The sequence below is a fragment of the Dendropsophus ebraccatus genome, chromosome 14 (assembly GCF_027789765.1).
Source record: "Dendropsophus ebraccatus isolate aDenEbr1 chromosome 14, aDenEbr1.pat, whole genome shotgun sequence".
NCBI classification, from domain to species: Eukaryota; Metazoa; Chordata; class Amphibia; order Anura; family Hylidae; genus Dendropsophus; species Dendropsophus ebraccatus.
This window is the reverse complement of record NC_091467.1, coordinates 49,020,048-49,033,132: the sequence shown is the minus strand read 5'-3', so window position 1 is coordinate 49,033,132 and position 13,085 is coordinate 49,020,048.

Sequence of the window (13,085 nt, the reverse complement as noted above, 5' to 3'; positions counted from 1 at the left end):
CGATTACACACACACATACTAGAAGTCTTCCTGGGGGACTTCTAGTATGTTTGCCCTGATCTCTCATTGAGATCTATGCAGTATAGTTATACTGCATAGATCAATGAGATAGGCACTCTATTGCTTTCGGCTCAAAGAATGCCGAGCCAGGATCAGCGCCATTACGCCGCAGACCCCAGCTGGGTGAGGATGCGGGGATCGCTCTGCCACGACCGCGTTGCGGGGGGGAGATCCCCCCTACTAGACACCAGGGAAGGGGAAAAGCAGCATTTTAAATGCAGCTGTCAACTTTGACAGTTGCATTTAAAAGTCTGATTATCAGGCACGGCGATAGGACCGTGCCCGCTAATTGCCACGGTCCCAGGCTGCAGATAGCACCCAAGATCGTGGCAGTTCAGAGCGGGGTTGCCAAGTGACCCTTCTCTAAACGCCCCCACCCGCATGAGGACGTACAGTTACGCCCTCATGCAGGAAGGGGTTAAGAGGCAGCAGTAAAGTTAGTGCAGTGTATATAATCAGCACGAGGTAAGGCACATTGAGGGCACTGTTCTGCAGGATGTGGGGTGTACAGGTGCAATGTTCTGCAGGATGAGGGGTGTGTGGGTGCACTGTAATGAGATGTTCTGCAGGATGTGGGGTGTGTGATCGGGCCCTCTGATTGGGTCCTGAGAGGGCTGGCGGGGGGGATTTTTTGCGCTGCTGAGATGGGGGGGGGGGGGTGACGTAGGGGATCACTGTTTAGGTCTTGAATTCCCGGGGGGGAGGTAATGCAGACATCACGGTAGAGGTCAATGGGATCACTGCCGTGGTCCAGGGGGAGGGGGGTGGAGGACAGAGGGGAGAGCGAGCAGGGTGCTGTGCTCTGGGGGGAGATAGAAGGGACGCTACTCCATCGGGCTCTTAACAGCTTTCAATATGACCAACATACATTCCATATACATCACATGTACCTTGTGTCCTGTGTCAACCTCTAATCTGTTGTCGGACTACAACTCCCATTGTGTGATGAAGTCCTGTATAATACCACACACCATGCTGGGAGATGTAGTTCTACTGTGCCACTGCCCCCCTTTCCTATTCTGTGTAATCTTCTAATCTGTTGAAGAACTACAGCTTGTAGTTCTGCAACCTGGATGGCCACAGGCTGCAAAACTACAACTCCCATTATGAACTGCCAATAGGGCATGATGGGGGTTGTAGTTCTGTAACCTCGATGGCCACAGTACCTCTGAGGTCTGGGGGAGGTGCACGCTTCAGTGCTGCCGGGGGAAAGTGGGGCCGGGCAGCACCATTGAGGTCCCAGGGGGTTGCATGCGGCTTTTCCATTGCTGCTGAGGTCCGGTGGGAGGGAACTCAGCGACGGGCAGCACTACTGAGACCCAGGGTTGGGGGTGCATCAGGAAAAACGTCCTGAATTCTGGTGCTCCCAAAGAGTTAGGACAAAATTAGGACAGGATCTAAAAAAATCCTGACCTATTTTCCAGAAAGGACACCATTCAGGAAAAATCCTAAAAGGTGTCCGTCGCTAATGCTGGGAAAGCTGGGTGACTACATCATACTGAGAAGAGTATACAGGGAAAAGCTGGATAACCACATCATACTGAGAACAAGATACAGGGGAAAGCTGGCTGGGCAACTACAGGATACTGGAAAAGCTGGATGACCACCCCCTCCTCCAACCCCACTCCTGTGCAGACATCACAGGAGAGGTCTGGGGAGGGGGGGGGGGGGAAAGGTTTCAGCAATTTTCACTGGGCAGAGGTTTTGGGGGGCCAGGGGGGGGGGGGATAAAGGACTGCTGCTGGGATTTCCTGCAGTCTGGAATCCACTGCAAGGGGGCACTTAACCCCCCTTCCTTGCTGGTATGGGTAAAATGTGAGATCAGCCTGACCCCCTGGGGGCCACATTGTTCAGTCTGGCACCCAAAGGGATAAGTGTAGGTGCAATGGATCCTCACTTAACCCCTTGTGTGCCAGACTGTAAGCAGCATCTGTCAAGATGTTGCGTACTGTAAGGTGCAGAACACCTGTCAAAATGATAGATGTTCTGCTACCGCCTTTTTTTTTGTGTGTCTCTCCATTTGTTTTTCAGATATCGGTATCCAGAGGATTGCATTGGGTTCGTTGGTTTACGTTGATGACTAGTGGTTTGCATTTTTATCAGTAAAATGGTCAACGAGGGATGTAGCAGTATTATTTTTTTGAATAAAACATTTTTATCAATTCTGTCTTGTTTTTTTTATTTACTTTACATGCTTAGTAGTGTGAAAGCTGTCTGATGGCATCACCGATCTAATGACCTCATGACATCCAATGATTGATTGATGTTATCGGATCGATGATGTCATTGGATTGATGATGTCATCGATGATGTGATGAGATTGATTTTGACATTAGATTGATGATGTCATCGATGATATCATTGGATCTATGATGTCATAGATTATGTCATTGATGATGTCATCGGATCGTTGATGCCATCGATTACGTCACTGATGACGTCATCGATTATGTTATCATTGATGTTATTAGATTGATGATGTCATCATTGATGCCATCGGATCCATGATGTCATCAGATCAATGATGTCATTGATGTAATCGGATCGAAGATGTCAACTGATCGATGATGTCATTTATAATGTAATTGGATCGATGATGTAATCGGATCGAAGTTGTCATCAATGATGTCATCATATTGATGATGTAATCAGATCGATGATGTTATGGATCGATGATGTCATCAGTGCTGTCATTGTATCAATAATTTAATTGATGATGTCATCGGATCAATTATATCATTGATGATGTCATTGTATTGATGATCTCATCGATAATGTCATCGGAATAATGATGTCATTGATGATGTCATCAGGTCTATGATGTCATTGATGATGTCTTTGATGATGCCATCGATTAGGTCATCGGATTGATGAAGTCATTGATGATGTAATCAATGATGTCATCAGATTGATTAGGTAATCAATGATGTAATCGATGATGTCATCGGATCAATGATGTAATCGATGATGTCATCGGAAAGTTGATGTATGAAAAGAATGCATGTGCTCAACCGTGTTCTATATGGAAAATAATTGAGTAGGTAACGAGTGCACTACCTGGTTTGCACCTATGCACCAAAAAATAATAGAATAAGAAATGGTAGGCTCTCAAGAAACTTCCTCACATGCATAAAAATAATAAAAAGCATTCCTAATGATGAAGAGGGTGGGGAGGAGGGACGGAGGGGTGGTGGAAAGTTAGGGCACAAATACTCCAGTTGGGCACAGGGCTGCAAGTTTAAAAGTTGTTTTTTAGGACAATAACTGCATCACCTGCCGAACGGACCCCAGTACAGATCTTGGATTAAAAGCAGCTATCCGAAGGTACAAGTGGTTTGGGGGGGGGGGGGGTCAGATTGTGGATATAGAGTCGCTTTAAAATCAATTAATCATGAAATATCATAAAATACCAACACTAGATATATTGCATGAAACTATAAAGCTATAAACTACTTTATAGTTCTATGCAATACACCTAGTGTTGGTATTTTATAATATATATATATATATATATATATATATATATATATAAAATACATATATTAAAAATATATATTTTAATTTTTATTTAAAAAAAAAAACTTATTATTTTTATGCATGTGGGAAAGTGGATGTCATTGATCTTATTGGATCAATGATATCATCGATGATGTCATTGATGTGCTTATCGGATTGATGATGTCATCGATGATGTTATTGGATCGATGATGTCATTGGATCGATCATGTCAATGATGTCATAGGATTGATGATGTCGATGATGTCATCAGATTTATGATGTCATTGATGATGTTATCAAATCAATTATGTTATCAGATCGATTATGTAATTGAATCAATTATGTCATCCATGATGTCATTTGATTAATGTCGTCAGCCATGATGTCATTGGATCGATGATGTCATCGGATCAATAATGTTATCGGATCGATGATCAAAAAGGTTATCAATGATTTCAATGATTTGCTAAAAGTTATTATAAAAATTGGCTATTGTAAATTATAGCTGAAGTCTACTCCAGGCTACAGCTTGTGTAGATTTCACTTTAGCGTGTCCCAGAATTTATTAGACATTCTCCTTATGGAATAGGCAATAGACAATACATTGTGAACTTGCATAATACTATGTGTATTCAGGATGGGACCACTAGAGGGCAGAGAGGACATTTCCAGTAAAAGTAAAAAGACACCTGCTGTAGAGTTGGATAATGTATCACTTAACTAAGGGCCCTTTTACACAGAAAGATTATCTGCCAAAGATTTGAAGTCAAAACCAGGAATGGATTTGAAAAGAGGAGAAATCTCAGGCTTTCCTTTATTACCTGCTCTCTTTTTATAGTCCATTCCTGGCTTTGGCTTCAAATCTTTGGAAGATAATCTATATCAGATAATCTTTCCGTGTAAAAGGGCCCTAAGGCTGCGTTCATACATATTGCAGATTCACTGCAGTATAATCATGGTACCTCTGAAATGATGTAGTACCACAACAGTATTGCAGTTAAATTTCAACATATGTGAACACGGCCTTATGGGGAGCAGTAAATGGCCAATTTACAGTGAACTTGATAAATACTACAGAGGGAAGAGAGCATCTTCCCAGTGACAGTAAATGGAAGCTGCTGCAGAGTTACAGTATATCCCATCACTGGTGTATGTATGTATGAGCTGCTTGGAGGCGCGTTATGTGGTCACATGAGCAGAGATAGGAGATTGGTTGGTACTAAAAAGTATGTATTCTGGGGTTAAGGTGTAAAATATCACTTCAGCTGAAGGTCTTTTGTAGTAAAGGGTTAAAGGGGTATTCCCCCAAAATTATTTTTGCATTAATATGTTGCCCACCCATAGCTTGTTTACATCTTTTCAATATCAATTTATTATGGATTATGCACAGTTTTGCTATTATCTAGATGCATTTACCCCCACTAAACACATACAATCATCAAATCCCAGTCCATTCCGACACTGCTCCCTGCTCTTGGTCCCCACCCTCCGTGTCAGGATCACGTGTCCTCAGTCTCTTTAATGGGCTGGGTTAGCGCTTCCAACCCTGCCCACTGAAGTGAGGAAGGACACTGACAGCTGCTGCTAATCACTGTCTCCCTCCCCCCAGATCATTGGCACTGACTGCCCCCCCTGCTTACCCGCGGCGCCCCTGCGGCTCACTTGTGGGCCTCCGCGCCCCCCCATGCTCACCCACTGCCCCACCCCTGAATAACCCTCTGCCTCAACCCACTAACTCAACTCTGTTATGTCACTGCTTCAACTCTGCTATGTCTCTGCCTTAACTCTTCTATGTCACTACCTCACCTCAACTCTGCTATATCTTGTGGATATCAACTCTGCTACATCATGGACCAATCAGGCATAAGCATTGCATGATGGGAGATGTAGTTTTCTGGCCAGTGTCATGTTGGATATAGATAATTAAAAAAAAAAAAAAACTAACTATGGAACGGCAGCAGCTAGAAAGATGGGAGATGGCTCAAAATCCTCAGGGGGACTAGGTTTGGGAGCATTTAATTTTTTTTAGCTTTTGGGGAGAATACCCCTTTAAGAGTATATGTGACAGAGTCATGTACTGTACTGATTTGTTTGTGGAGGGTACCCCATGCAGTCTTCTCAGGCCTTCTCTACCAATCAGCTAGCTCCCTGAGGCCTTTACATATTGGGGAAAGCAGGCCATGTGTTGAGTTCAGTTAGGGAGTGTAGTGCAGTGTATGCTGTTCTTGATTTGTTATTTTACCTCAAGTGTTCCTGTGCTAGCCATGCTGGGCTCGTAAAACTTATGGTGAGGCTACTATAGACGGGGACCAAGGACTTATCCATGCTGAGGGGTTATCTTCTTCTCTTCTTCTCAAGTGCCCTTGCAAGTCTCATCTAGCAACCCCTGGTTTACCGCCTATAGTGTCACACTAACGCCCTATGAAACAGATACTTAATGCCTCTTCCCAACTTATCCAGGTGCCGTGTCTTGATTGCTGTTCTGCTGCCGACCATCAAGCTGAGGTTCTGTGTCTATTCACCTACCCTCCAGGCTTCATCGCTTTGACTGCTCTTCTTCTGTGGATTGTCAGGTCAAGGCTTGGTGCCCATCCCCTACTTGTCCGGGTTCCAATGCCTCAGTTGCAGTTCTGTGTATTTTTATCATGTAAAACTACAACTCTCAGATGCCCAAACGAGGCCTACAGGAATTTCTTATTTTCCTTGTTTCCATGACACCATCCCTGAGTTTGCCAGTTCCTGATTGAGGCAAAAAAACAAAACATTGAGAGGTTACAGGTCCCCCTCTAAAGGTAGTTTCTCCAACACATTATAGGTTGTTTCCCCAGTAGCCAGGCCCCCCCACTAAAGGTAGTTTCCCCAGTAGCCAGGCCCCTCACTGTATGGTTTCGCCAGTAGCCAGGCCCCCCCCCACTGTAGGTAGTTTTGCCAGTAGCCAACCCTCCACTCCACACTGTATGTAGTTTCCCCAGTAGCTAGGCTCCTCAGCTATAGGTATTTTCCCCAGTTGGCAAGTCCATCACTGTAGGTTGTTTCCCCAGTTGCCAGGTCCATCACTGTAGGTTGTTTCCCCAGTAGCCAGGTCCATCACTGTAGGTTGTTTCCCCAGTTTCCAGGTCCGTCACTGTAGGTTGTTTCCCCAGTAGCCAGGTCCATCACTGTAGGTTGTTTCCCCAGTTGCCAGGTCCGTCACTGTAGGTTGTTTCCCCAGTAGCCAGGTCCATCACTGTAGGTTGTTTCCCCAGTTGCCAGTTCCATCACTGTAGGTTGTTTCCCCAGTAGCCAGGTCCATCACTGTAGGTTGTTTCCCCAGTTGCCAGGTCCGTCACTGAAGGTTGTTTCCCCAGTAGCCAGGTCCATCACTGTAGGTTGTTTCCCCAGTTGCCAGGTCCGTCACTGTAGGTTGTTTCCCCAGTAGCCAGGTCCATCACTGTAGGTTGTTTCCCCAGTTGCCAGTTCCGTCACTGTAGGTTGTTTCCCCAGTAGCCAGGTCCATCACTGTAGGTTGTTTCCCCAGTTGCCAGTTCCATCACTGTAGGTTGTTTCCCCAGTAGCCAGGTCCATCACTGTAGGTTGTTTCCCCAGTAGCCAGGTCCATCACTGTAGGTTGTTTCCCCAGTTGCCAGTTCCATCACTGTAGGTTGTTTCCCCAGTTGCTAGGTCCATCACTGTAGGTTGTTTCCCCAGTTGCCAGTTCCATCACTGTAGGTTGTTTCCCCAGTTGCTAGGTCCATCACTGTAGGTTGTTTCCCCAGTTGCTAGGTCCATCACTGTAGGTTGTTACCCAGTAGCCAGGTCCATCACTGTAGGTAGTTTCACCAGTAGCCAGCTAGCCCCCCATCCCCACACTATATGTAGTTTCCCCAGTAGCTAGGCTCCTCAACTATAGGTAGTTTTCCCAGTAGCCAGGTCCATCACTCTTGGTAGTTTCGGTAATAGCCAGACCCCGCCCCCCGTAGGTAGTTGCCGCAGTAGCCAAGTCCATCACTGTAGGATGTTATCTTAGTAGCCAGGTCCATCACTGTTAGTTGTTTTTTCCCCAGTAGTCGGGTAGTTTCTTCAGTAGCCAGGTCCATCACTGGGGCAGGCAGTAGGCAGGTCCTCCAGGGTGGACAGTTATATCAGCAGTCAGGTCAGCACTCAGGTCCTAACTGATCAAAACTTTTGATATGGTTGAGCAGAGTTTATTCAGCACTCCCCAGTGTCAGAGTTTGCTGCACAGCAGAGGCTGATCTAGTTCTCACGTCTTGTAAATTCTCTGCCCACTCATCCACCCCCGTAACATTAACTGCCGCCATATCCTCCAATAAACCTGATACACCCACGTCCTCGGCCCCCTCCCACTCAGAAGCCCCAGCGAGCCCAGCAGTCTCAAAATTTACAATTTTTTTTACATTCCTGCTAAATCATTCTCGTGTATCCTTAAAGTACAGTTTTCTAATAGATGTTGTGGAACAATTCCTCCCCAATCCTTGCTTGCTGTCAGTGAATGAGAACACCCAGCTTTCCCAGACTTTAGCCTAAATATGTAGTAAACCACATAGGCATGAGTCCCTTATCTCTAATTAAGTAGGCTGTGACAGTCCTATACTATTCCACAAGCAGCAGAATTTTCTGCATGCAGATTATCACAAATATTCAGCAAATGTTGCAGGTTTTGTTGCAGATTCACTGTGGGTCTCACCCAATACACAGAAAGTAGTGAAGTCAGTCACAAATCCACAGCCTAATACCATTTCACATTAAATATATATACAAGTGGTATCTTGGTTTAAGAGTAACTTGGATTGAGAGCGCTTTGCAAGAAGAGTTCACAGTTTTTCAAAATTGTAACTTGGTTAAAAGCATTGTTTTGGTTTAAGAGCTCCCTGTACTGGGTGGGAGGGGGGAGTGGGGGAGGGGCGTGGTCTGCATAGCGGGGTCTACAGCACTGTACTCTGACCCAGGAATTCTCCCTCACCTTCCAAATCTTGGCAGATCCACTTCAGGCTGGGGCTTACATCAGGGGACAGGACTGTAGAGGTAATCTCTTCATAGCTGTAACCCTCTCTCCCTGGACAGGGTGTACCATACCTCCCAACCGTCCCGTTTTCGGCGGGACAGTCCCGATTTTGGGGTCATGTCCCGCCGTCCCGGAACGGGCCCCAAGTGTCCCGCTTCCCAAAACACAGCTGGCCCTTTAACTACTAGTGCTCCTGGTGAGCGCTGGCAGATGCGGAGCGGTGATTGGCTGGCTCCTGTGACCGGAAGCTGCATTCTGCCTCCGGCCACAAGAGTGCGGGAGATACGAACTCCCTCTGATGAGTCTGTTCCCGGCCTCAGGAGTGTATCAGCCGGCTGCACCAATGAGACAGGGGAACTACTCCCTGCTCCCGCCCACCAGAAGACTGTGAAGGAGGGAGAAGAGGAGCAGCTGCTGGGAGAGGAGCACTGCTGCTGCACGGCCCGGTATAAGGGGATTGGGGGGTGTTAATGAGGCCGAGCAGGAGGCAGTTTACAAGGAAGGGGTTAAGTTACCTTTGGAGTCAGAACATCCCCCACCTTCTGTGCTGAGCACCCAGAGCACTGTACGGACTCAGCAGAGAAGGGGGGAGGGGAGGATGGAAGTGACTTAACCCCTTCCCTGCTGTGCAGGTTAGCTGTCTGCTATCATGTCTGTCAGCCAGCTGCTGACGCTACCAGGCACTGCCAGGAGGGAAGGAGTTAAGTGTGATGAATGAGGCTTCTCTGCCTGACCAGCCTGGACGGCAGACAGTGACCTGGAGGGACTGTGGATGAAGTGCTCATTATCTGTGTATTGTCTGATGTCTCCTAAAGTCACTATAAGGAAAGCCCCTTCTCTAGGGGGAGTAATCAGATGACTTCTAATACTACTACTCCCAGCAGGCTGCTGCATGAGGCTGAGGAGGCAGAGCCACAACTTAACTCTACATAGTAGCTAAAACTCATCCTGGCAGTCCAGAGGGTACAGAGAGATGATAGAGAATCCCTCCTGATAATAGAGAATCCCTCCTGATAATAGAGAATCCCTCCTGATAATAGAGAATCCCTCCTGATAATAGAGAATCCCTCCTGATAATAGAGAATCCCTCCTGATAATAGAGAATCACTCCTGATAATAGAGAATCCCTCCTGATAATAGAGAATCCCTCCTGATAATAGAGAATCCCTCCTGATAATAGAGAATCACTCCTAAAAGAGAGGATATCACCTTTAATACTGTTTCCCCACAATTCTGGTCCATGTATGTAGTTTAATCCATGTCCCTATGTGGTCACCAATAGATGTACAATGTTGCCATGATTGCGCAGCTACTGGTGACCACATATATGTCCATACGCTGTACAAACAACGGCCGTTCCACGTGAACAACTGTTGTTTAACGCTAACTATGGTCAGAAGTAATGAACGTGTTCAATAACTCCAGCCGTAGGTTGTGTTAAACAACGGCCATTCAAGCTGAACGGTTGTTGTTTGTACAGAATATGAACATAGCCTTAAAGTGTAACGATTATCTTTCGCTGGTGGCAGGATACGCTGTCAAAATGCTGCCACCATGCTACAGTACCTGTGAAGGTCCAACAATACCATCAATTGCACTGTATGCAACGACACTGCCGGAAGTATTCCATCTCCGCTGCGCGCATGTACAGGATATCCTGCCACCAGAGAAAGACCATCAGTACACTTTAAGTTTCACAAAGATTTGAAAAATAGGCCTTGGTACTTATGGCCAAAAGTGGGGAGTTAGAGAAGCACTACAGGAATTTTTTTTTCTTGCTTATATAATGCAACTTGGCAATTACTAGAGGTACTTTAGTTATCATGCTATGCAGTTAGTGTACAGTAGCGGCATTAAAGTGACTGTACCCCCAGGCCCAGGTTGAAGCACTGGAGGCAGGCCGACCCACCCTTAGTGGGGGGAAACCCCCGCCCCTCTATGATAGGGTTCCATTGATTCTAATGCAGTCACGTCATGGAGGGGCTGGAGTTTCTTCCCACTAGGGTACTATTACACCAACAGATCTGATGACAGATTATCTGCCAAAGATTTGAAGCCAAAGCCAGAAACAGACAATAAACAGAGATTAGGTCATAAAAGAAAGACTGGATTTTTCCTCTTTTCAAATCCACTCCTGGCTTTGGCTTCAAATCTTTGGCAGATAATCTGTCGTCAGATCTGTTGGTGTAATAGTACCCTAAGGGTGGGTCGGCCCGCCTCCAATGCTTCAGCCTGGGCCTGGTGGTACAGTCACTTTAAGTTATTGTATGGTGGCATTATTTAGTCATATATGTTGGTGATATTTAGATCTTTTGCTAATAGCGATAATTGGCGTGTTCAAATGGGCCTTCACAACGGGCGTATTGAGACCTAGTGCAGCCCAAGCTGTAAATACAGCCCTGGTGATCAGCAGTGTATTATATACTTATCTTCCTCCTGAGTGAGTATATATCTCTCCATGCTATGTAGGCAGCAGTGTATTATATACTTATTATCCTCCTGTATGAGTGTGTATATATCTCCCCATTCTGTGCAGGTATACAGCAGTGTATTATATACTTATTATCCTCCTGTATGAGTGAGTATATATCTCTCCATGCTATGTAGGCAGCAGTGTATTATATACTTATTATTCTCCTGTATGAGTGTGTATATATCTCCCCATTCTGTGCAGGTATACAGCAGTGTATTATATACTTATTATCCCCCTGTATGAGTGTGTATATATTTCCCCATTCTGTGTAGGTATACAGCAGTGTATTATATACTTATTATCCTCCTGTATGAGTGTGTATATATTTCTCCATTCTGTGTAGGTATACAGCAGTGTATTATATACTTATTATCCTCCTGTATTAGTGTATATATCTCCCCATTCTGTGTAGGTATACAGCAGTGTATTATATACTTATTATCCCCCTCCTCTATGAGTGTGTATATATCTCTCCATTCAGTGTAGGGATGTAATCCACAATATATTATATTCTAAGTTTTATCACTTATTGCCAGCTAAAGTCTTCAGAAATTAAAAAGATTTTTTTTGCAGAGGAAATGAGCCAAAGCCAAGAGTTAGCTCAGAAGTAAAAGAGATATAAGTTAAAGTGCTATACTTACCATCCTGGTCAAACCATTTATTTCTGCAAGAAAACCAATGTGGCACTACAGTGGAAGACGTGATATGGGAGGGTAGGGGCGTGTCTTGGGGTTAGGGGGCGTGTCTTGGGGTTAGGGGCGTGTCTTGGGGAATAGGGCGTGTCTTTGGGTGGGTTAGGGGCGTGTCCATGTCCCTCTTTCCTCTCAGCCAAAGTTGGGAGGTATGGGTGTACTCCATTTATGTGTCCCCACATATGTCCGGCTCATTCCTTCATCAGTCTCTTTTAGCTCTTGTATTTTCCATCCTCTCCATTCCTGCTATAATGTGCCTGCACTCACACTCAGCTATACACACTGTTGCTATAATGTGCCTGCACTCACACTCAGCCATTCACATTGCTGTATAGAAAAGTTTCTGTCACTGTGCTCAGTTCTGTGATTCTCACTTCCTGATTGGTCCATGCTGAACACACCCCCTTTCCCATTGCTGTCATGTGACCACACAGACCTCTGACAGCAGCCCTGCTTCTCTATTCTAGCCTGTTGCACTACACTACTACATTATGGGGATCTACAGCTCCATCCTGTATCTACAAACTGCTGCAGTTTTTTCATGTTATGCAGTTACTATACATTATACTCCACATGCTGATTGCTATACTGTACTGTAACTTATAATATCACATATTCAGCTGTTTCTAAATGTTTGTTTCATTTGTTTTACGTTTTATTCAGAATCAGAAAAAAAAATCATTATTTTTGGGGTGTGGAACCAATTGTCTGCATTTCAATTATTTCTTATGGGAAAATTTGCTTTGGTGTAAGAGTGGATTTGGATTTGAATCCAAGGAACCACTGTATGTATATAGGCGATATGTGTGCAGTAGGAGTGGGATGTAGTGTATAGGCGATATGTGTGCAGTAGGAGTGGGATGTATTGTATAAGAGATGCGCAGTAGGAGTGGGACAAAGTGTATAGGAGATGTCCTGGCGTGTGCAGTAGTAGTAGATGTAGTGTACAGGATATGTGCTGGCATGTGCAGTGGGAGTGGGATGTAGTGTTTAGGTGATGTTCAGTAGGAGTGGGATGTAGTGTATAGGACATGTGCTGGTGTGTGCACTATGAGTATGATGTAGTGTACAGGCAATATGTGTGCAGTAGGAGTGGGATGTAGGGTACAGTGCATGTGTAGTAGGAGTAGAAAGTAGTGTACAGCATGTGTGCTGGTGTGTGCAGTGGGAGTGTGATGTAGTGTATACAAGATGTGCCGTAGGAGTGGGATGTAGTGTATAGGACATGTTTTGATGTGTGCAGCAGGGGAAGGATGTAGTGTACAGGAGCTGTGCTGTAGGAGTGGGATGTAGTGTATAGGAGATGTGTTGGTGTGTGCAGTAGGAGTGGGATGTAGTGTATAGAAGATGTGCAGTAGGA